General features: G+C 32.1%; 1 long non-coding RNA gene and 1 other non-coding gene across 2 annotated transcripts in view; both read right to left on the bottom strand.

The window, feature by feature from the left end:
* The window catches only part of LOC138706708 (uncharacterized), a 1,118,142-nt gene that overhangs the window by 7,512 nt on the left and 1,082,992 nt on the right, over window positions 1–27,638 (bottom strand). The window lies entirely within an intron of this gene.
* On the bottom strand, window positions 2,352–2,424 carry TRNAT-CGU (transfer RNA threonine (anticodon CGU)). The gene has a single exon. It is a non-coding gene; the product is annotated as a tRNA-Thr (tRNA).

Raw genomic sequence — 27,638 nt, 5'->3', positions numbered from 1 at the left:
GTACATCTAACAAACTTCACAGGATTCATTTCGTACAGTATTTCATTTTACCGTATCATTTTTGTTGAAATTATTGCATTCAGAAGCGAAACCGGTAGATGAAAAGGTTTAAATTTTCGTAAAAGTTTCCTGTCTTTTAATAATATATATTCAGCGCATTATAGGGTTTCATTGTTCTTGGAAACGAAATAATCTCAAAATCAATTAAAAGCAGAGGAGTCAGCAGAGGCTGGTGAGGAGTGTTATATTTCCTCTTAATAAAACGATGTTCCACTCCACTTTAAATTCTGAATGAACAGTAACGACCGAGCAGCACGTCTGTGTAGAGTGACAACGATCCTCCATGTTTTTATTTTATCACTAACGAGCCGGCAAGGGAGCGGGTGGGGGAGTTAGACATCTGAGACGTGCCTGGCACGAAAGCCTTTATTACTTACAAAGAAGCCTGCGTTCAAAAGAAGCTAATATCGTGAGACGAGCAAAGATTGTAGGCAGCATATTTCGTGTTCGAATATTCTCTCTTTTCTGTCATGAAGTGAAATTGCAGTTTTATTTAATAGTTTTTTTTTCCTGGTACAGTACACATGCCAGAGAATCAGTCCCATTCCGAGGCTTATTTGAAGGATTCGTAACAAGCTGTTTTTTACGATGATGGGTTGTTAGCCCTTCGCCCAACCCCCAAGCTGGAGGACCACCCCTCATCGGCTGTCCGCGACTGCTTATTCAATATATTCACAGCTACCATCCATATCTGGAGACTGTCTCCTCGATATCAGCTGCTTGTCTATGTGGATGACGTGAATATGTTAGGTGAAAATCCACAAACGATTAGGGAAAACACGGGAAATTTACTGGAAGCAAGTAAAGAGATAGATTTGGAAGTAAATCCCGAAAAGACAAATTATATGATTATGTCTCGTGACGAGAATATTGTACGAAATGGAAATATAAAAACTGGAAATTTATCTTTTGAAGAGGTGGAGAAGTTCAAATATCTTGGAGCAACAGTAACAAATATAAATGATACTCGGGAGGAAATTAAACATAAAATAAATATGGGAAATGCCTGTTATTATTCGGTTGAGAAGCTTTTATCATCCAGTCTGCTGTCAAAAAAATGTGAAAGTTGGAATTTATAAAACAATTATATTACCGGTTGTTCTTTATGGTTGTGAAACTTGGACTCTAACTTTGAGAGAGGAACATAAGTTCAGGGCATTTGAGAATAAGGTGCTTAGGAAAATATTTGGGGCTAAGAGGGATGAATTGACAGGAGAATGGAGAAAGTTACACAACACAGAACTGCACGCATTGTATTCTTCACCTGACATAATTAGGAACATTAAATTCAGACGTTTGAGATGGGAAGGGCATGTAGCACATATGGGCGAATCCAGAAATGCATATAGAGTGTTAGTTGAGAGGCCGGAGGGAAATAGATCTTTAGGGAGGCCGAGACGTAGATGGGAAGATAATATTAAAATGGATTTGAGGGAGGTGGAATATGATGATAGAGAATGGATTAATCTTGCTCAGGATAGGGACCAATGGCGGGCTTATGTGAGGGCGGCAATGAACCTCCGGGTTCCTTAAAAGCCAGTAAGTAAGTAAGTAAGGTACAGTATACATACAGTGAAATCAAATGGCGTGATAAGGGCTTGTTTCTTGTCTACAGTTGAAAATTGCGAGATATGCAGACGTAAATAAGGCCCCCAGCCTGTATGTTCTGATGCTAAGTTGTAACCATTTCGTGTTGCTTTGATTCGAGAATGTCATCGAACCATAGGCAATACTACTGCTACGAAATGTGTGGAGTATATTTTATCGACTGCACGACACAAGTGAAACTATCTCGACTGCAGCTCCGTTCTTAACACAAAATATTGGTATGCCGTGCATATCGGAATGGAGGACGGAAAATAAAAGCAAACATTCCGGCCGTTTGCCTTGCAACTGAGAATGGCGTGATACGAAGAAGGAACAAATTCCAATGGTAATGTGAAGAAGTGATGGGTTCACAGAAGCGAAACTCTAGCCCATATAAGTAATAGCGTACAATAACAATAAGTACTGTTACTACTACATTAATAATAATAATAATAATAATAATAATAATAATAACAATAATAACAACAACAACAATAATAATAATAATAATAATAATAATAATAATAACAATAATAATAATAATTTTCCTATAAAAACGAAGAGGAAAATTACCATAAAGTTGGTTGGACAGATCAGTTCGATTAGTCCTGAGATCAAAGTGGATGTATATTATAGATTTGTTAAATTGTCCTACAGAATAATATCTGTAATATTGACAATTAATATTTGAGGAGAAAAATTCGCTCCGGCACCGGGGATCGAACCCGGGTTCTTGGTTCTACGTACCAAGCGCTCTGACCACTGAGCCACGCCGAATTCAATCCTCAAATATTAATTGTCAATATTACAGATATTATTCTGTAGGACAAATTAATAAATCTATAATATTTTCATAGCTGCAGTGCATATATTTGTACAGATTACTGTGCTCGTAACTGCGGAATCCCGGCCAAACAAGTCACTCAGCTGAGTGCGCTCCTAGTATAATGGCAGTTGACATTGGATACACGTCAACATATATGCCTAACTTGGAGTCAGGCCACAAAAGGAAACATTGAAGGAGGAGGGTTCGGTCCGGTGCTGCCATGAAATGCAGCATTATAAATTTGTTTCATAATATACTATTTGCGTATTAGTCTTCGATGTTATTATAATTTCAATATTCCTTGTAATATTTCAATGTTGCTTGTAAAACATGTGAATTAAATCAGACTAAATTTAAAAGAAATTTAAACCCGAGAATGATTATATTATGATGTATTGGGGACGGTATTATTTTGAGTAAATTTATTTTACGACGCTTTATCAACTATTATGGTTATCTAGCATCTGAGTGAGATGAAGGTGATAATGCTAGTGAGATGAGTCCAGGGTCCAGCTACGAAAGTTACCCAGCATTTGCTCATATTGGGTTGAGGGAAAACCCCGGAAAAAACCTCAACCAGGTAACTTGTCCCAACCAGGATTTGAACCCGGGCCCGCTCGTTTCATGGTCAGGCAGGGTAACTGTTAGTTTTTTTGTAGATTATTTTACGACGCTTTATCAACATCTTAGGTTATTTGGCGTCTGAATGAGAAGAAGGTGATAATACCGGTGAAATTAGTCCGGGGTGCAGCACCGGAAGTTACCTAGCATTTGCTCATTTTGGGTTGAGGGAAAACCTGAACCGGAAATGGAACCCGGGCCACCTGGTTTCGCGGCCAGACGCCCCAACCGTTACTCCACACGTGTGGACCACAGCGGTGGTGAAAATAATACATTTTTTTTTTTTCGTTGTTGGTAACTCTATAGCATCTATTAGATACTTTAGGTTGTGCTAACAGTTGGAGTTACTTGTCAACAATGTGACGCTGAAACATGTGTTCATGTTACTGCCAAGCGACAGTCCTGATGTATTTTTATATTTTTGATGATTGGTTAATTAATATTAACCCGGCACACTCACAATCACACTCACATTCATACAAATTTCCAGAGTCCAGACACCCAGGGAATTCTTCTTCTTCAGGAAAAATTCACCGAGAGCCGAGCCCGGGACTCGAACCCGGGACCTCCTGATCTGGAAGCCAGCATGCTGACCAGCAGACCACGGAGGCAGACAAAATAATATTTACATGCAAATAAAAACAGATTTAAAAGCAACAACGATATTGCTATTGGGTGGTTTCAGTGGTAACCTTGACAACAAGATCGAATTTTCTACATTCATAATTCAGTCCTTCAGCTGTCTGCATTAAAAAGCGATCTGAATGCTGCTTTAGTTGGCAGGTGATGAAAAATTCCTGTATATGGCTGTTGTTGGTCATAAATATTGCATGAGAACCATTTTCAGTCGAATATGACCCCGATCGTCGCATATTATGCGGATTGCGTCCCAGGTGTAAATTCCCACGTAAGTGGAAAACTACCTCAAGCATGGATTAATGAGTACCGCTGCAGGCGAGATATTGGCCAGATCGCGTGGGGGTGCGCAGGGCTATGCATTTTACCCTTAACTAATATTCTGTGAGATTTGTGCTCGCGTGCATTAGCTTATTAGTTTGAGAATGTGTTAAATAAAAATTTAATTCGCATTTTAATGCTATTTTTTTTCACTGAACAATGGACCAAAATGGAATTAATTAATTCATTTATTTATTTATTAATTTATTTATTAATTAGTTTATTTATTAACATATTTATTTACTTACTTATTTACTTATTTATTTACTTACCTACTTACTTATTTACTTATTTATTTATTTACTTATTTATTTATTTACTTATTTATTTATTTATTTATTTACTTATTTATTTACTTATTTATTTACTTACTTATTTATTTATTTACTTATTTATTTACTTATTTATTTACTTATTTACTTATTTATTTACTTATTTATTTATTTACTTATTTATTTATTTATTTATTTACTTGTTTATTTATTTATTTATTTATTTACTTATTTATTTATTTACTTACTTATTTACTTACTTATTTATTTACTTATTTATTTACTTATTTATTTATTTACTTATTTATTTATTTACTTATTTACTTATTTATTTATTTATTTACTTACTTACTTATTTATTTATTTACTTATTTATTTATTTACTTATTTACTTATTTACTTATTTATTTATTTACTTATTTATTTATTTATTTACTTATTTACTTATTTATTTACTTATTTACTTATTTATTTACTTATTTACTTATTTATTTACTTATTTACTTATTTATTTACTTATTTACTTATTTATTTACTTATTTACTTATTTACTTATTTATTTATTTATTTACTTACTTATTTACTTACTTATTTACTTGCTTATTTACTTATTTATTTATTTATTTATTTACTTATTTATTTACTTATTTACTTACTTATTTACTTGCTTATTTACTTATTTATTTATTTATTTATTTATTTACTTATTTATTTACTTATTTATTTATTTACTTATTTATTTACTTATTTATTTATTTATTTACTTACTTATTTACTTATTTATTATTTATTTATTTATTTATTTATTTATTTATTTATTTATTTATTTATTTATTTAATACTTTACACTTGAGCTACATTAGGCATTGCAGCCCGAAAGAGCAGAAGCTCGTGCTCGGTCGCAGTTCAGATCAGTTATACAAAATATATCACAAAATTAAGAGAGTTCATTGAGCACAATAACATTAATAAGTGGTAAAATACATACAGCATTTAATAATAGGGTCTATATACAAGTAGAAAATACAAAAGTACATGAATATTAGAGTATCAATTTTTAACTCAATTAGCTTAAACAATTAAAGAATTAATCTGATTTGTCTCTTAAATCTATGTGTGTTAAGGGTACTTAGCTCAGGGTAAGCTCTAATTAATGCATTACATATTTTGGGTCCAAAATTTCTTCTGTGCTTTAATCCAGCATTTGTTTGGCATTTGGGAGTATTTAGAAAGAAACTGTGGTTTTGTCTCGTATGGTATTCGTGAGGATCAAATTTAATTTTATTGTGGTTTTTATGGAAGTAAATCAGCAATGTTTGTTTATAAATTTGTTCTAGATTTGATACACCAAATTTGTGAAAAATTAATTTTGTTGGGTAATCAAAAGGTTTATATAGACAAATTTTGATAATTCTTTTTTGGAGCAAATTTAAAGGATGGAGAGTCGATTTTGCTATTCCTCCCCAGCCTAAAATACCATACTGAATTACTGATTGAAACAGAGCTAAGTACACAGTACGCAGAATATAAACAGGTAAATAAGAGCGTAGAATGGAAAATTTGTGGATTGTTTTACGCAATCTGTTACACAGGAAGGAGATATGCTTGTCCCATTTTAAATGTTGGTCAATAATAATGCCTAGATATTTAGCTTGTGAGGATATATTCAAAGCATTATACGAACAAGCAGATAGGTTACAATCATGTATTATTATACTTTATTATTATTTATTTTAGTTATTCAAGGCCATGTGATATTAATGAAAATGGTATTAATTTTGTTTTAGAAACGTTCAAAGAAAGTAAGTGAGCATCCAGCCATTCTTTAATAATGTTAATACCACTGTTAGAATTTTGATAAGTTTCATTCCAACTCAAACCCTAAATATAACCACAGTATCATCAGCATAAGAATACAGAGTACCAGAATATTTCTCAATGTCAATTTTAAGTAAATCGTTGATATATACTTATTAAAAACAAAACAGGACCTAAAATCGTTCCCTGAGGTACACCTATATCAATGCTACGTGATTCACTAAGGTTATCATTTATTTCAGTTGCTTGATTTCTGTTGCTTAAGTAAGATTTAAATAATTTTAAAGCCATTCCATTAATTCCCAATCTATTGATTTTATTCAAAATATGAAACTACTGTTTGGATATATAGAGTGAAGTAAGTATGACTTCTTAAATTTTAATTTAAAAAAAAGTTTTATAGAAAAATTGTTGAAGATAAACCATGCAATATGACACCGGTTTTCCAAAAAAAAAAAAAAATGTATATTTGTGACAAACTTTTTTAAATGGCAGTTTATATTAAAATTTACATATTCCGAATCTCAATTAAATTTTATTATTTACCCGTTTAGTATCTTTTAACTTATACACCAGAGAGTCCACACATGTGGAGTAACTGTTAGTGCGTTTGGCCGCGAAACCAGGTGGCCCGGGTTCGATTCCCGGTCGGGGAAAGTTACCTGGTTGAGGTTATTTTCCAGGCATTTCCCTCAACCTAGTATAAGCAAATGCTGGGTAACTATCGGTGCTGGACCCCGGACCCATTTCACCGGCATTATCACCATCTCATTCACACGCTAAATAACCTGAGATGTTGATACAGCGTCGTAAAATAACCCACTAAAAATACACTACAGACAAGTATCCATTGTCATCGCAGTAATTTCATTCCTTAACTGATTTTATTGGTTTTATTTCTCACATAATTTTTATAGCTCTTGGAAATTATCCTTTTTTTTCACAGAGAAATTTTGAATTCATATAATAAATCGGACAAAACAAGAAATATGTCAATATATAGGCTATATTTAAATATGCAAAATAAAAATATACAGATTGTTCATTTCAAAACTTCCCAGTCTAAATAACTCTATAACTTAAATAGGATTTAATTAAACAAAAAATACGTCAATTTACATATTGAGGGGAAAGTTCAAACCAGTCTTAATTGAATATTAGTTTTCACACAATTACCCTTATTCTCCACTCTTTGAAATTTCAAATTGCACCCACTATCTTTTGATACTTAAATTTGAAAGAGTATTCAATTGTCTATGCACTTCGTTTTCGCATCTTTTGTTTTCTATCGTCACCTGATTATCTGTCTTGTTGTTACTGTTGATTATAGCTGAAGAGAATAAAGCTACAAAAACTTATTGGGCATTTCATGTAATAGTTGTGTTTGTGTATTAAATTATTTTAAAATAGTATATACCCTTCAAGACACAACAGAAATCATCCTTATTGATTAAATTTAGGAAATTATACAAAATAAGCTGTGTTTTCATCCTACAATCCAGGAAATTCTGCAAATTTAAACGACAAAAATAAAATCTTTTGAATCTTATCACCTTTACTTTTTAATTTTGCTCTAAAGTATGCCATTAGGAAAGTCCAGGATAACAGAGAGGGTTTGGAATTGAACGGGTTGCATCAGCTGCTAGTCTATGCGGATGACGTGAATATGTTAGGAGAAAATCCACAAACGATTAGGTAAAACACGGGAATTTTACTTGAAGCAAGTAATGAAGTAGGTTTGGAAGTAAATGTCGAAAAGACAAAGTATATCATTATGTCTCGTGACCAGAATATTGTACGAAATGGAAATATAACAATTAGAAATTTATCTTTTGAAGAGGTGGAAAAATTCTAATATCTTGGAGCAACAGTAACAAATATAAATGATACTCGGGAGGAAATTAAACACAGAATAAATATGGGAAATGCCTGTTATTATTCGGTTGAGAAGCTTTTATCATCCAGTCTGCTGTCAAAAAATATGAAAGTTAGAATTTATAAAACAGTTATATTACCGGTTGTTCTTTATGGTTGTGAAATTTGGACTCTCACTTTGAGAAAGGAACATAGGCTAAGGGTGTTTGAGAATGAGGTGCTCAGGAAAATATTTGGGGCTAAGAGGGATGAAGTTACAGGAGAATGGAGAAAGTTACACAACGCAGAACTGAACGCATTGTATTCTTCACCTGACATAATTAGGAACATTAAATCCAGACGTTTGAGATAGTCAGGGTATGTAGCACGTATGGGCAAATCCAGAAATGTACATAGAGTGTTAGTTGGGAGGCCGGAGGGAAAAAGACCTTTGGGAAGGCCGAGACTTGGATGGGAAGATAATATTAAAATGGATTTGAGGGAGGTGGGATATGATGGTAAAGACTGGATTAATCTTGCACAGGATAGGGACTGATGGCGGGCTTATGTGAGGGTGGCAATGAACCTCCGGGTTCCTTAAAAGTAAGTAAGTAAGTAAGTAAGTAAGTAAGTAAGTAAGTAAGTAAGTAAGTAAGTAAATATTATCATAATGCATTGCTCTCATAAATTGACTGAACATATTAGGAATTAAATCAGTAGCTTTCACAAAATACGCTATGAAATGTTTCATATAAAATAATTATTTTCCTTGAAAAGGAAGCAAAAATCGAGCAAAATTGTAATAATAATAATAATAATAATAATAATAATAATAATAATAATAATAATAATAATTTATTTATTTAATCTGGCAGAGCTAAGGCCAGTAGGCCTTCTCTTCCGCCCAGCCAGACTCTCTTTTGAACTTTTGTATTGAACTTTTTTGTTCTAAATATCTCAAAGAATAACCCCTTGAGATTAATGACCTTACTTACGGTTGATTCTGTATATATAGAGAAAATGTCGTACTTTATACTGATTTCATCTACGAGACACATAAAACGCTAGGCTGGGGATACAAATGTCTCAAGTAGTCCTATAGCTACATCTTACTAATGGGAAAAGGTGAAACAATCTAGTTTAGGGAAAAATCTTGAAAGGCATGCACAAATAAATCAAGAATATGAAAGTAAAACGAGCGATATGATCTAAATATAAGGTTCATATTCGCACCCTTGTCCACAGAAGTCATAAATATTAGAACTAACAGCAGCTTTGTCTGTGCGTCATGCCATTTGCAGGAATAACCTGCAAAAATATAACACGGAGCACCAAACATTCATCATACAAAAATGACGCAATATCTATATGAAGCCGCCGGAAGGGTTACATAATACGGTATCAGTAAAATGTAATCTCGGAAAAGAGTACAGAATGGATAATTCAGGCCAGCAGAGGATATCAAATTAGCTATCAGCGTATTTGTATTCCAGACCACTAGTTATTGAGGCCATCGCCAATTATCCCCCTTTCACAGAGGAAAAATAAATGTGTGACGTATGACAGCAGCGTAGGAATGTAGATGTTTTATAGCTAATATGAGAACAATTATTTCATCTTCATCATGTGCGCAGTATTGGAGTAGAGAGCAGAAACCTTGCCTAGTTGCGAGAAACTGATTCCTCTAGTTTTTTCTGACCATTTTAAATGAATGAACGAATGAATGAAGAAATAAATAACTAAATAAATAAATAACTAAATAAATAAGTAATAAATAAAAAATAAATAAATAAATAAATAAATAATAACTAACTAACTAAATAAATAACTAACTAACTAAATAAATAAATAACTAAACAAATAAATAACTAACTAAATAAATAACTACATAAATAACTAGACGAATAAATAACTAAACAAATAAATAACTAAATAAATAAATAACTAAACAAATAAATAAGTAAATAAATAAATAACTAAACAAATAAATAAGAAAATAAGTAAATAACTAAATAAATAACTAGACGAATAAATAACTAAACAAATAAATAACTAAACAAATAAATAAGAAAATAAGTAAATAAATAAATAACTAAATAAAGAACTAGACGAATAAATAACTAAACAAATAAATAAGAAAATAAGTAAATAAATAAATAACTAAATAAATAACTAGACGAATAAATAACTAAACAAATAAATAACTAAACAAATAAATAACTAACTAAATAAATAAATAACTAAATAAATAACTAGACGAATTAAAAACTAAATAAATAAATAACAAAATAAATAAATAACTAAATAAATAACTAAATACATAAATAACAAAATAAGTAAATAAATAAATAACTATATACATAGATAACAAAATAAGTAAATAAATAAATAACTAGACGAATAAATACCTAAACAAAAAAGTAACTAAATAAATAACTAAATACATAAATAACAAAATAAGTAAATAAATAAATAAATAACTAGACGAATAAATACCTAAACAAAAAAAGTAACTAAATAAATAAATAACTAAATACATAAATAACAAAATAAATAAATAACTAAACAAATAAATAACTAAATAAATAACGAAAGAAATAAATAACTAAATAAATAAGTAACTAAATAAATAAACAACTAAATAAATAAATAAATAACTAATAAAATAAATAAATAACTGAATAAATAAATAAATAAATTAATTAATAAGTAAATAAATGAATAAGTAAATAAATAAATAGATACATAAATAAAAAAATAAATAATTAAATAAATAGATACATAAATAAGAAAATAAATAAGTAAATATTAAATAAATAAATAAGTAAACAAGTAAGTAATCAAACAAGTAAGCAAGTAAACAACCAAGCAAGCAAGCAAGCAGACAGACAGACAGACAGACAGACAGACAGACAGACAGACAGACAGACAATTAAATAATTAAATAAAAAAAAAATAATAATAATAATAATATTTTCTTACGTAAATATTTATTTAAGTATTTGCTTACTAATGCATTTATTTATGTATTGATTAATTTATTCATATACTCTTGTAGTTAATTACCCATTTAATTATTTATTTATATATGTAATGGACTTAAATATTTGCTTACTTATTTACAGACATAAATAACTACACATTCACTTATCAATTTAAATATTTACATCTTTATATGAAACAACGAGTCAAAGTCAGGAAAAGAAATGTCAGATGCAAAGTGAAATTGGGAGGGAAATAAGTCTAAACGACAAAACAATTGAAAACGATTTGTATTAATGACAGAGAGTATAAATATACACTCGTGTGCGGGACCAAACAATCGAAAAACATCTGTATTAATGATGCCTTTTATCACCTACACTGTTCAACATCTACTTGGAGCATTTAGTAAAGAACTGTTTTCAGAACATGGGAGAAGTGATAGTAGGAGGAAGAAGAATAAAGTGCTTAAGATTTGCTGATGATATGGCGTTGTTAGCAGGATAGGAGACGATACTTAGGGATATGCTACTGGAGCTAAATGACAGCTGTGAGCAGTATGGGATGAAGACAAATGCAAATAAGATGAAGACCATGGTTATAGGAAGAAAAGTAAAGAAGGTAAACGTGCGAATTCTAAATGAGACAGTAGAACAAGTGGACAGCTTCAGATACTTGGGGTGTACTATAAGCAGTAACATGAGCTGCTGCCAGGAAGTCAAAAGGAGGATAGCAATGACAAAGGAAGCTTTTAATAGAAAAAAGAGCATCTTCTGCAGACCTCTGGAAAAATAACTAAGGAAGAGACTAGTAAAATGCTCTGTATGGAGTTTGGCATTGTATAGGGCAGAAACATGGACATTACGACGAAGTGAAGAGAAGCGACTAGAAGTATTTGAAATGTGGATATGGTAAAAAAAATGGAGCGTTTGAAATGGACAGACAGAATAAGAAATGAAGCTGTGTTGGAAAGAGTGGGTGAAGAATGAATGATGCTGAAACTGATCAGGAAGAGTAAAAGGAATTGGTTGGGTCACTGACTGAGAAGAAACTGTCTACAGATTTGAATAATTTCGAGGGAAAAATTGTTCCGGAGCCGGGTATCGAACCCGGGACCTTTGGTTAAACGTACTAACGCTCTCCCAACTGAGCTACCCGGGAACTCTACCCGACACCGATCCAATTTTTCCCGGGTAGCTCAGTTGGGAGAGCGCTGGTACGTTTAACCAAAGGTCCCGTGTTCGATACCCGGCCCCGGAACAATTTTTCCCTCGAAATTATTGGAATTAACTTTACAGGGAGTTATTCCTGAAAGCTTGATTTGCTGTCTACAGATTGTTTCTTCCATAAGGACATGCTGTAAAGCCACAAATTACATTATATTTACAGACTATTTCGAACTTAAACATTTTACTGTGACCTGGCTATATTCCAAGATTATACCTTTTTTTTAAGTAATATATTCTTTTAATGAGCTTCGAAAATCTTGGAAGTGACTAACGTACAGCAACATATATCATATACAGGGACATCATTTTATTTTTACTAACATTTTTAACATTAACCTGGCTATATCTTTGGATTAAAGGTCTAGACCCGGAAACACCGCTTGCTCCCCCTTCCAAGACTGTAGTTCGATGATACTGGCGTAAAATACAAATCACTTTACTAGGTATAGGAGGGAAGAAAAGTAGTTCATCCATTTATGTAAACTAGGAAATATCGCAAATTTCAGTTTCATAATTTTCATTAGGTTTTTGTTTAATCAAAATATAGTACTGTATTAACAACAACGGGTGGTTTTACTCAGGAATTGAGCTATCAATTATTATGCAGTGTATATTGTACTGTTACAGCATATTAGCGTACAATATAGAGAATGAAGTTAAATTAAAAAATAATCATAATATGGATATTTAAACACATTTTTGAAAATGGTGGCCATTCATTTCGATACAGGCTTCAGTTCTTTTGTGCATATTATCGCACTATAAACTATTGTACCTAATTCCAATTACCAGTTTCGTCCTTCGTACTAGTAACTCATGTTGAAATAATTTTATACCTACTCTATAAAAGAGTACCTTACGTACTTATAATCTTCACTTCTGCCCGATCCGAAAAGATAAAATTACTCAGAAATGCTATCTATTGTCCGTCCAAGTGGTTTTGAAGCAGGGTCGTAGAAAGGGGGGGGGGAGAAAATCACGTGAGAGTTAATTTCTTAACGAGGCCCTTTTATTTAATTTATTTTAAACAGTTGTATAATATTACGTAGACGTCCAATTCCTAACAGAAATTAATGTTTTCAGAAAAGAGCTAAGACAGCCCAGCTACTAGACTTTACAGAGAGGCGAACAGAAGCAGGTGGGAGAAACCTGGATGCGACGCAGGGAAAACGGACGACAGTACCTGTGCGAAAATATGATTCAATATTGAAAGCTCTTTCGTCACTGGAAAACGCGAACATATTTCTGGAACGTACCATACTCACTAACTCAGTACTGCATACGCGGCCTTGGTTCTATGTGGAGGACGGTTGGAAGTTTACTAGTAGAGGAGGTGGGAGTGAAGTACATTCAAAAACTCGGGTACAATAAAAATTGAAGTAAAAATAAAATGATGTCCCTGTACAAATATTATGTCAAAAATGTAAATGATATGAAATAAAAAGTTATAATGCCAAATTTAAAATATTTTTTCCATCATTTCATTTTGCAGACTACAGAAAAATCATGATTAAATTACGATTTTATTTATAACCCAGTTCTGGTGCACGTACTTCACCTAGCATATTGGCCATACTCTTGGAAATGGATGCACATACATGTATTAACTTCAAAGCATACATGGATTTCTAGGAAATTTAATAATGCAGAAAATAATGTAACCTATATACCTTTAACACAGATATTGCTTGAGGCTTCATATACAAGCTATTCACTTGTTTAATTAGTAACTATAGCAACCACCCTTTACATTACAGTAAATAGACGTCTGGGAATAGTAGGAATTCGTGTTACATGTATATAATAATGGCTGCTAGGATGGGTGTTGTATTTCACTTTGTTATCTGATTAGCGAAGTATATTGGACTCTCTTCATTTACTTTCTGTATGAAGTCTATAAATTCAGTATCAGCCATGATAAAGTAAATACGTCCGTAACAATATGGATGGGAATAAAATTTTTGGATTTCGTGGAGCGAAACAGGTAGGCCTACTATTTCACGACTCTTGCACACAGGAAAGTTTTGGAAACAGTTTCAAAGGAAGCTAGAATAACTATTTATGTAACACGTATGAAACGTATGGCCTTAGAGTACCAATTTAGATGTTTATTGACGAGTCAAGGCCGAATATGTAATATCAGACGAGTCTAAAGTTCTTTGTTTGTGTGTTGCATGTAAGATAGTTTAGTAAAATCTATTTGAATTATAAGATAATTAAAAATCACTTGTAATAATTATGAAGATAAAACTATAGCCATCCCATTTTCTTTAAATAATAAAGGTAATAAACCAATTTCATCTATACTACAAATTAAAACGCATAATTCTGATTGTTCCGATATACATTGCAATTGTTCAGTTATTAATGAAGTTAATGAGATTAAATAATTAGGTATATTTATTGATAATCATTTAAAATGGATTAATCATATGGTATTCATTATATTTGTAATACATTACGTAAAACATTATGTTGCTTTGTTGTTCTAAGAAATATTTTGTCAATTAACTGTTTACGTATAATTTATTTAGTATTATTTCAATCTATATTTATGTACAGTATCATAGGTTGGGGTGGAACTTATAAATCCAACCTTTATCCGTTCATTTTACTACAGAAAAAAGTATTAAAAATTTGTTTAAAAAGCAGAAAGATTAGCAAACTGAATTGTTGTTTAAACACTTCAAAATGTTCAATATTAAACAAATGTATTATTTTATTTTATTAAAATATTTTCGTAGAAATTTTAATAACTTTGAAAGTTATATACATGAATATATAGAACTAAAAATATGGATTCCCTGCGTTTGTCTGAACCAAAATGTAAAAACCAATGCAGCTTTTTATGATAGCATGAGTCAAAGTCCCATATTATTAAACAAATTTTTTTCCAATATTATTTTAACCACGAATCTTCTCCAAATTAATAAGGAAATAAAAAAATGTATTGGATTTATAGTTTGGGTTTAAACATATTAAACACTATTTAATCTGTATTCACTTTCAATTTTAATTTTATTTTTGTCTGTATTGGAATCCCTTCCTGAGCACGAGTCTTACTCATTCAGGAGTGGGCTAGTTTATCTTTCATTGTATTTATTAATTTGTATTCATTTCAAACTTACTAGCAATAAAATAAATAAATAAATAAATAAATAAATAAATAAATAAATAAATAAATAAACAAACAAACAAATAAACAAGAAAACAAATAAGCAAGAAAACAAATAAACAACCAAACAAATAAACAAACAAATAAACAAACAAATAAACAGACAAACAAATAAACAAACAAACAAAATAAACAAACAAATAAACAAACAAACAAATAAACAAACAAATAAAGAAACAAACAAACAAGCAAATAATTAAACAAACAAATAAACAACCAAACAAATAAACAAACAAACAACCAAACAAATAAACAACCAAACAAATAAACAACCAAACAAATAAACAACCAAACAAACAAATAAACAAACAAACAAATAAACAACCAAACAAATAAACAAACAAACAAATAAACAAACAAACAACCAAACAAATAAACAACCAAAAAAGAAACGAATAAACTAACAAATAAACAACCAAACAAATAAACAAACAAAAAAGAAACAAATAAACAAACACATAAACAAACAAATAAACAAACAAACAAACAAATAAATAAATAAACAAACAAATAAACAACCAAACAAATAAACAAACAAACAAATAAATAAACAAACAACCAAACAAATAAACAACCAAACAAATAAACAACCAAACAAACAAACAAACAAACAAATAAACAACCAAATAAACAAACAAATAAACAACCAAATAAACAAATAAACAACCAAACAAACAAACAAATAAATTAATTAATTAATAGGCAGGCAGGCAGGCAGGCAGACAGATAGACAGACAGACAGATAGATAGACAAACAAACAAATAAATAAATAAATAATTAAATAATAAATAAATAAACGAAAAATGTTTGTATTTAAAGATTATTAAGAAACTGAATAAAATCAAGTAATTTTAGTTACTATGCGGTCACGTAGTAATCCTTCCTATGGAGTTACGTCACATGACAACGAGTTTATTTATAAACAACGGTCATAATGTTTGTTAAAATGAGGTACATTTCGGAAAAAAATTTGGTCGAGGGCTAGAGAAAAAAGCTCAATTTGATCCCAACAAAATCATGTAGCAATATGAGAAGGAGTATGCATAATTGGCTATTTTACGATCCTTTCTCAACTGCCAAGATAATCTGACGTCTGAAAGAGATGAAGATGAAATGCTAGAGAAGCGAGTCCAAGGACCTGCGCGAAAGTTACCAGCATTTGCTCATAATGAGTTGAGGGAACGCCTAGAAAAAGCGACAGTCACATAACTTCTCCCCAATTGAGTATATTGGATTTAAAGAGTGGAATAAGATAAAATAAATAGTGTCAAAGTGTTTTGTTTCTCATCACGCTCATATGTTGCTATGGCAACTTTAAAGGAATCATTCCACCAAAGTTAAGTTTATTTATACATGCTTTAATATCTGTGGTCATATTGCATGTTTAGGATCCTAGGCCGTTTTTACTATGTTTGAGTTTCTGTTTCTATTGTGTGTTATAGATGGCTTGTGTTCATGTAACTGAACTTATATTTTGATTAATGTTTGTGATATTGGTGATTGAGACGGTGATGAATAATGGTATATAAATTTATAATCCGACATTTGTCTTTGTGACTGAGGAAAACCATTAAAATTCCAGTCAGATTGGTCGGCCATAGGGTGTCAACCCCAGACCTCCAGAATGCGAGTCTCAAACGTTTACCATCTGATCCAACTCGCTCGGTTGATTTTGAAGACTTTTGTAAGTCTCCAAAGGAATACTTTAGATATCTAACAAATAACTTTTGAGTTTTCACAATAATAATTATCACGAAATGGTTTTTGGGTTACAGCAGTATACTAAGATTTCATAAATCCAACATTTTTTTTATATCTGCGGAATATGTATGATAAGACTTTCGTGTGTTAAATTCTAACGTGCCTTATTTACATGTTTCGACCTATTTTGGATCATCCTCAGAACTGGTCGTTGTTGGTCTTGGCGCCTCTTGTTTTGTTTCCTGTGAGGGTGTGTTCGTGTGGTATAATGTAGAGTCAAAGAGTGTAAGTGTTTTGAAGTTCAGTTGTGTGTTGAGAATTTCATTTGGATGTGTTTTTGTGTGTCTGTATATATCATATTGTTCTAGTGTGTTTAGTTTCTGGCTTTTTGGTTGGATGTGTAATATTTTCATGTCTGTGTTGATGTCTCTGTGGGTGTGGTTAGCATTTGTGCTGTGTTCTGCATATGTGGAGGTGTTTTGTAATTTTGTTATGGCTGTGATGTGTTCTTTGTAACGTGTTTGGAATGATCTGCCTGTCTGACCTATGTAGAAGTTGTTGCAGGTGTTACATTTGAGTTTGTATACGCCTGTGTGGTTGTATTTGTCAATGCATTTGAAAGATCCATAACATTTACAAGAGAGTATTCATCATTTATGCTGAGCCAAACTTCTATTTGTATGTAAAATTGAATGGAGATTTCAAATTTGTAACATTTAATATAGGATGCCATTTAAAAAAGTGTTTTTTTGCCACACTTTGTATATGAACTAATACTTTTGTGAGACCACAGCCATAAGTTTTAGTTACACATCTCCAACAACTTTTGTTTTGGTATTTTTTCATAAAATGAATATATAAAGCGTTATTAGCAATATTTCATACTTAATTAACACACTGTATGGCCGAAATTAATGATGCTGGCTGGCTAGAGCCAAAAATTTCTGCTGAGGAAATTTCACTGAATCTGCGATGCAGAATTGAAATAACTTAATGATGGCAAAGTAGACAGAACCATGCCGAGAAAATCTACCTCAGAACGAATTTGTCTAATATATATTATTTGGATTCACCAAGAGGAGAACCAGAGCTTTCGGGGAAGAAAACTATCCATTTCGTCGTTCGCTACGTTAAGTAATATATCAGTATATAAGAATCAAATTTATTTTAGAAACTGTGTTGTAATTATTAAGGGGTTAAGTGCAGTTTACACCAGTAAAATTTTGGAAATATTCAACATTTTTTCCCTCCATTACTGTATCTTGTACAATAATGAGAATTAGAATATGTAAAATACAGTCCTTCTGCTATAGTGTACGAAAAAAATATTTTTAAGATTTAAAAAAAAATATTTAAATTTGTTTAATTAAAAAACTATCCAACATTCTGTTATGAAATTTTTTGTGTGTATTTATGCATGTCATATCTACTATGTGATGTAAGATCACTTGTCTACCTTTGATAGATTGTCTGATAAAAAATAAATTCATTAAAATTGTGAAATATCAATATTTTTTTTCTAACTCAAAATAAATAAATATTATTCATTAAGGAATGTAGTTTAAAGAGCATGATATTGTAAGCATGAGTTTCAGCAATAAAATAAAAGAGAGAGAACATGAAAAAGTTAAAAAGCTTATGAGTTATGAGGGAAACGCTTCATCACTGCACAGTGAACCAACACCATTATGAATTTTGAAAAAAAAAAAAAAATATATATATATATATATATATGTATATATATATATATATATATATATAAATTTTTTTTAATCGTAAAAATATTTTCTTCATATAGCAGAGAGACAGTGTTTTATACATACCAATTGTACAAGATACAGTAATGAAGGAAAAACAATTTATTGGAATATTTCCGAAAAATTTACTGTTGTAAGCTGTACCTAACTCCTTAAATAAATTAGAGCGAATTGCTGCAGTTTTTGCTCAGCTATTCGGTATTCAGAGGTTATTAACCTCCACCTTCAAAGCCATCTTCTGCTCCCACAAATTCTCTTAGATACCTGCTAATTTAGAAACCCTTTTACGCCTTCTGTAAGCAGTTACTAAGGCAACAGAAGCAAAGAATCCGTGAAAATTATATCTTGGTTCATCATAAAGGCCACCTGTGGATGGATCAAAGAAGTAATTCCATTTTGAAATGTTGCAAGTTACCTTTCACATCTCTGAAAGCTGGGAATTAAAATTTGTATTGCGATAAAGTATTCATCTTTTCACGTTCTACAAGTTCCACCTTTAAGCAAGGGGTAGAGATGCCAAGTCAAAGTAACTTTAGACATCTGAATATAGGCCTACACAGAAATAAGACTCTACACCAACGTTTCGAGACAATTGACAAGGAAGTAAGCAAATGTGTTTATTTCTTTCATTTATTCATTCATTCATTCATTCATTCATTCATTCATTCATTTATTTATTTACTCATTTATTTATTTACTCACTTATTTATTTATTTATTTACTCACTTATTTATTTATTTATTTATTTACTCACTTCTTTATTTATTTACTCATTTATTTATTTATTTACTCACTTATTTATTTACTTACTTATTTATTTACTTACTTACTTACTTACTTACTTACTTACTTATTTATTTATTTATTTATTTATTTATTTATTTATTTATTTACTCACTTATTTATTTATTTACTCACTTATTTATTTATTTACTCACTCATTTATTTATTTATTTACTCACTCATTTATTTATTTATTTACTCACTCATTTATTTATTTATTTACTCACTCATTTATTTATTTATTTACTCATTTATTGATTTATTTATTTATTGATTTATTTATTTGTTAATTTATGTATTTGTTGATTGATTGATTGATTGATTGATTGATTTATTTATTTATTTATTTATTTATTTATTTATTTATTTATTTATTTATTTATTTATTTATTTACTTACTTACTTACTTACTTACTTACTTACTTACTTACTTACTTACTTACTTACTTACTTACTTACTTACTTACTTACTTACTTACTTACTTACTTACTTACTTACTTATTTATTTATTTATTTATTTATTTATTTATTTATTTATTTATTCTGGTGTAGTTAAGGCCATCAGGAAGCCCTGATGGCATTCAGTAATGGAAAATATTAATACAATCATCAGGCACTCTCAAGTAAACACATGAGAATAAATAATACATCATAAAAATTGTTTTCTGAATCTTACAGGTTTCTTATTTCTATTCAGTGCTTCATTCGTTCCAATTTCTGCCGAAGAACATTCTCTAATCTTCCCTATTTTCTACCTTTCTCTTGGTCTCCGCATATTATGATCAATAAATCAATATCGTCTATTATCTGATATTTTCTTCTGCCTTGAAATTTTTTCCCCGTTCACCATTCCTTCCAGTGCATCCTTCAGTAGGCAGTTTCTTCTCCGCCAGTGCCCCATCCAATTCCTTTTCCTCTTCCTGATCAGTTTCAGCATCATTCTTTCTTCACCCACTCTTTCCAACACAGCTTAATTTCTTATTCTATCTATCCATTTCACACGTTCCATTCTTCTCCATATCCTCATTTCAAATGATTCTAGTCGCTTCTCTATAATTCGTTGTAATGTCCATGTTACTGCCCACATACAATGCCACACTCCACACAAAGCAATTCACTAGTCTGTTCCTTATTTATTTTTTTCAGAGGTTCGCAGAAGATGCTCCTTTTCCTATTAAAAGCTTCCTTTTCCATTGCTATCCTCCATTTGACTTCCTGGCAGCAGCTCATAGTACACCCCAAGTATTTGAAGCTGTCCACTTGCTCTACTGCTTCATTTAGAATTCGCAAGTTTGCCTTCTTTACTAATGGGGATCATTAATAAAATCACGAAACCTTCACTAGTACAAAGACACACAAGAATAGGCTTGTATAAAACCTTAGCACAGCCAGTATTAAGCTATGGTAGTGAAGCGTGGACTGTGAAGAATAAAGATGTCAGTAGAATAACAGCAAGTGAGATGAGGTTTATGAGAGCAACAGCTGGATATACTCGCTGGGATCTAAAAAAAAATGAGGACATAATTCAAAAACTTCAAATAGACCACATTATGCAGTTCATCAGCAAATATCAACTTCAGTGGAAGGCTCATCTCGAACGAATGAATCGATGCAGAATTCCAAAAGCACTGTTTCATTACCATCCGCATGGCAAAAGATCTCTGGGTCGTCCGAAGAAGAGATGGACTGAAAATTGTCGTTTGAGACCGTAACAGGCCACTCGGTCTAATACTTGTTAGGTCAGCGTTGTCAGACAGAGCCTAAACGGAGCGGAGCCCTCCACTATAACTCGTTGCGTGCTCCGGTGCTTCCACAGACATAAGCAAGTTCACGCTCCGACTGGACGGCTCTAGCTCCACAACGGGTTTCGGTGCTTACAACTCTGACACTACTGTGTTAGAAAGACGACGACGACGACGACGACGACCTTCTTTACTTTTCTTCCTACGACCATGGTCTTCATCTTGCTGGTAGTGTATTATTGATATTTATATTTATTTAATTAATTTATTTATTTATTTATTTATTTATTTATTCTGGTGTAGTTAAGGCCATCAGGCCTTCTCTTCCACACAACACCAGGAATACAAATACAATAATAGAAATAAACAGAAAAAATACACTATAATATACACAGTAAAGCTACACAAGAAATAAAGAGAGAGAGAAAAAAAACACTATAAACAAAGTAAAGCCACACAAAAATATACACAGGTTGCAGTCACACAAACTTTAAACGACTGATTAAGTATCATAATTAATTATATCCTAACTAATTAACTAACATAAACAAGAAACTTGCAATTTTATTCTAGATTAAAAAAGAAGGAAAAAAACACAAATCCATACTTCTAGCAATACCTAAAAAACATTAACTAAGACAAAGTTTTCCAATTTAATTTTGAATTGTGATAAAGTCAGGCAGTCCCTGACGTCATTAGGTAACGAATTCCAGAGGCGAGGTATTTCTACAGTATAGGAAGATGAGTATAAAGACGTTCTATGATGAGGGATAGAAAGAAGTGCTTGATGTCGGTTTCGAAGAGTTGTAAGAAATTGAAAGCGCGATAACAGATAATTCGGAGCAGAAGTATGCATGATTCTAAATAGAAGAGACAGTGAATGTATTGTTCTTCGTTCCTTCAGACGCACCCATGAAAGTAACTGGAGGGAAGGTGTTATATGGTCAAATTTACGAGTATTGCAGATGAATCGTATGCACACATTATGAACACGTTGTAGTCTCTCAGCTAAGAGTGAACTTACATTAGTTAGCAAGGAATCGCAATAATCAAAATGGGGCATTGCAAGCGTCTGAGTAAGATTCTATTTTTAGACTAAGTGGTAGAAATTCTTTCATATGAAACAAGGAGTGAAGTTGAGAAAATATTTTTTTGAAAATGTGTGTTACTTGAGTATTCCAATTTAGATCGCTATCCATAAAAATACCAAGATTTTTAACTGTTTCAGTGTATTTAACAATAATCCCATTCAATATTATATGTGGTGTAGTACTATTATTAAGAGTGCTTCGTAGACGATTATGTCCCATTACGTTTGCTTGCGATTTCTCTGGATTTAACCTTAATCCAAATTTGTGTGCCCGCAGTGAAATCGAATTCAAGTCTTCGTTTATTTTGTTTACTGTGTCACTAGTCCCGTCAGGGTGGAAATGCAAATAAATTTACAAGTCGTCAGCATACATATGGTATCTGCAGTGTTTTATCATATTAGTCACGTCATTAATATAGATCATGAAGAGTAAAGGTCCGAGAACTGATTCTTGTTGAATTCCAGATTTCACGACACACCATTTTGAAGAATAAACGCATGCAATGACACATTGTTGACGGTCCCGAAGGTAGGATTCAAACCAAGTAACAGAACTTTCAGAAAGATTCAGAAGTCTTAATTTACATAATAGAATGTCCGTGCCAACTGTATCAAATGCCTTACTGAAGTCAAGTAATGTCAGTAATGTTAATTTACGTTCATCTTCCTACGACCATCTATGGTATCTACAATGATATTTTAGCGACGCTATGTAATCTTTAACATGCACAGATGTCCCAGTAAAGGTTAGATGCAATATTATGGGACATACGTCGCTGTTACTCAGAAATGCTTGCAGCTCTAGGGAATGATGGCATAATGGAACTTACATACGTACAGGGAACGTGGAAATGGAGGCTGTAAGGTCAAACAGGTGAACACGACGCCTTGTTACCGTGGAAACTGGACGTGACTACAGCCGTGTGAATGCGACGCTTTTCTTGGTCAACTTCAGACACACGAGGAATGAAAATCAACGTGGGAGTTGGCCGCGAGGCAGCGTGCTGGCTCAGAAATGTTTTCTTATTGAATTTCCATCCTTATTCACACACAAACTTAGTATATTAAAGGATATTTTCTTGTAGGTATTTTTCTAACGTCGTCCACTTGGGCAGCCAATTTCGGACTCGCACTTAATCCAAGTAAGACTCAATCCATAATTATTGGACATAAGCGTTTAGTTAACTCCCTTAATAACAGTACTCTTTCAGTTGTTACCCTTAACAACACGCTAATCCCTTATTCATCTGTCGTAAAAAATCTTGGCTTCTTTTTTGATAATAATCTAAGTTGGAATTTTCAAGTTAAAGAAACGATAAAAAAATCTGTTCCTCCACTCAGTGTTTGAGTCGCTTGAGAAACTTATTGCCCCAGCAAATAAAACTTACCCTAGTACAAACCCTAGTAATGCCGCATTTCGATTATTGTGACGTTTTGTTAAGTGATCTAAGTTCTGAACTGTCAGTCAAGTTACAGCGAGCTCAGAATATGTGCGTCAGATATGTGTGCAACATCCGACGATATGATCACATATCACCGTCCTTCGCAAGTCTCTCGTGTCTCCGACTTAAAGAACGCAGAACTTTACACTCTTTGTCTTTACTCTTTCGAATTCTGCACACCTCAACACCAAATTCCCTTTCGTCTCGTTTCTCTTATCTATACTCTAACCACGACGTAAATACCAGATCACTTATCTGTGGCACGCTAAGTATACCTCTTCATAGAACATCTTGTTATTCATCATCTTTTACAGTATCCACCTCGCGTTAATGGAATTCCTTGTCACAAAGTATTAGGGGCTGCAAGAGAATAAACACCTTTAAAAACAGCTTAAAGGATAACCTTATTAACATTTCACTCCAATCATACTGATTTAAACTATCACTGACTACATTGTTACTTCTTTCTTTAGACATCATCCTGATAGTGCTGTATTTTAAAATTGTCTCATAATAATCTCTTTCTATTATCTAATATTATTTGAGATATATTAACATTCTATGTATTTTAGCTTAATTCTGCTACACAGTTTATTTCAGTGTTTAATTAATAGTTCATAGTATTTTGTTGTTTAATTCGTAAATAACTCTTGTATACATGTAACTCTCATCTAAATCAAATTGTTGAATTCTTTGTAAGTTCATGGATATGTATATATACTTTTTGCTTGTTGAGTGGAAGAGAAGGCCTTACGGACTTAACTCTGCCAGCTAAAATAAATTATTATTATTATTATTATTATTATTATTATTATTATTATTATTATTATTATTATTATTATTATTATATAGGCCTACGAATTATGGAGACATACCTAGTAGGTATTTTGACGATGCATAGCCTATACTTGGACATTTTCAATTAATTAAACACAGGCCCTGGTACCGAAAAATTTGCTTTCGGCATGAAATCTTATCTCTTCGGCTATCCGTCTGTGCAAGAAGAAAACCTGTATCTATAAACAAGGTAATTAATGTTTTCTGTTTTGTACCAAAAATATAGCTTCGAAATACCTTCCAGACTTTGATATTTCAATATGAAATTCAAAACTAAATGAACAGTATCTTAAATTTTCAATCAAAAAAGAAAAAGTCAGGCATCTTCCCCCGATCCACTCTATGCAAATCTGGCTTTCAGGTACGTTAATAGAAAACTACAATAATAATTACTGCATGAACACTTGCCCAGTACAATTTCTAATAATATATAAGGATAATATCCTACTTTCTTAACTACTGTGAGACGAAAGAATGATGAATCAGTGATGATGGAGCAATGGTTGAATCAAAATGCAGGTGAAAATACCTACACGTATTCGGAAAAACTTATTGAATTTACTCGTATTTAGTTATCCGATGATAACGATGATGATTTTGGTGGAAATGAAGGTCTTCTTTCATGTAATTTTGGTTCAGACAAATTCAAAAGATCTCTAGTTTTACATGTAAATACTTGTTCATTTGAGGAAGTCTCTAGAGTACGAGAAAAGAATAAATAAAATGGAACAAGTGTAGTTTAAAAGTTCTGATACAAAATAACCTCTCCAGCACACGTGTTTTTAAGCAGCATATGCACACATATATTACAACCAAAGTTGAAAACTTCGGGGTTTTTCAGCACCTAACTGCAACATCTTTTAGAGTGCTGTTGGCCATTACCGTATTCTTTTAAGACATCAATATTTTGTCCATTAAATTGATTTACTTAATGCTTATAAAAGCAGAGTAGCTAGCTGTTCGATGAAATATACCGAGGAAAGTTTCAGGACTAAATTCTTTCCATCTTTTTATGTGCTCGCTGAAAGCCTGAGTCTCCGAGTCGATACAGAGTGAAAAATTTGAATTGGTATTCCACCTACATCCATTTTTTCTGGCCATTGCAGCAATAAAAGCTGAGAATTCAAGTGTCGTAATCTTATGTCCAAGGTCTGGACTTTAACAGATATAGGCATGCATAATTTAAGGTCATTATTCAGTTATAGGACTACTACGTGTAAATATTTCAAATCTTTATTTGCACTACTAACAAAATTGCAAATCACGTATTTCAAGGACACGGGCAAGGTTTCGAAATGTTGTTATCCATCAGAGTATACTTTGCGAGCGCTCTGGTTTGAGTGAGCGTAACAGAATCCCTCAGTCAGGGGTGTACGTTGTACATGGAATAAGTTACTACAGCAATGTAAAGTTACTACTGGGTCATCGTATTATTTTTACTAATATTTCTAATATTAACCTGGCTATACTTTTGGATCAACGATTAAGAACCGGAAACACCGTTTGCTACCCCCTTTCACGACTGCAGTTCGATGATACTGGCGTAAAATACAAACAAATCACTTTACTACGTATACGAGGGAAGAAAAGTAGTTCATCCATTTGCGTAAAGTAGAAAATATCGCGATTTTGAGTTTGATAATTTTCATCAGGTTTTTGTTTAATCAAAATACAGTACAGTATTAACAATAAGTGTTTTTACTCACGAACTGAGCTATCCATGCGGACGTATTCATTATGCAGTATATATTATACTGTCTACAACACATTAGCGTACAATATAGAGAATGAAATAAATTGAAAAATAATCATAATATAGATATTTAAACACATTTTTGAAAATGGTGGCCGTTCATTTCGATACAGGCTTCAGTACTAATGTGCATATTATCGCACTATAGACTATTGTACCTAATTCCAATTACCAGTTTCGTACTTCGTATCAGGAAACTCATGTTGAAATAATTGTGTACCTACTCTATAAAAGAGTACCTTACGTACTGTAAATTCAATCTTCACTTCTGCCCGATCCGAAAAAATAAAATTACTCAGACATGATATCTACTGTCCGTCCAAGTGGTTACGTCGCAGCGTCGTAGAAAGGGACGAAATCACGTGACAGTTAATTAACGAGGACCTTTTATTTAAGTTATTTTAAACAATTGTATGGGTATAATATTACGTAGACGCCCAATTCCTAACAGAAATTAATGTTCTCAGAAAAGAGCTAAGACAGCCCAGCCACTAGCATTTACAGAGAGGCGAATAGAAAGGTGAGGGAAACCGGGATGCGACATAGGCAAATGGAAAATGATGTAATATTGAAAGCTCTTTCGTCACTGGAAAACGCGAACATATATTTCGAACGTACTGTTTACTATGACCCTAAGGCTACTATGACTGTATATGCGGTCTTGGATCTGTGTGGAGGACGGTCATTAGTAAAAGGGGTGGGAGTGAAGTACATTAAAAAACTCACGTACAATAAAAACTGAAGTAAAAATAAAATGATGTCCCTGTATTAGGCTATATATAGTTATAAAATTTTTTTGTCAAGTGACGTCAACCAGAAATCAAGTTTTCTTATATATTCGTCCATTTTATCTTTGGCTGTTATATTAACTTCTTCGCCTTACAAACTACGATTCAAAGCTGGATAGAACAGAGAAAAATTCTCTCCGGCACCGGGACCCGAACCCGGTTTTTCAGCTCTACGTACTGACGCACGATCTTTCATCATATGGTAACGCAGAATTCCTGCACGGTAATATCATATGTACTTCGGTACATCATAATAATATGATATGCGTAAGTAATCACTTAGTGATTCAAGACGGCGCTCATTCCGTCGGATCCCGGCCACTTAGTCACTCGTAATGAGTGCACCTCTGTACATAGTGCAT

This window comes from Periplaneta americana, chromosome 9, assembly GCF_040183065.1.
Source record: "Periplaneta americana isolate PAMFEO1 chromosome 9, P.americana_PAMFEO1_priV1, whole genome shotgun sequence".
Lineage (NCBI taxonomy): Eukaryota > Metazoa > Arthropoda > Insecta > Blattodea > Blattidae > Periplaneta > Periplaneta americana.
The sequence above is the reverse complement of the archived record's forward strand: the minus strand, read 5'-3'. Positions and strand labels throughout refer to the sequence as shown.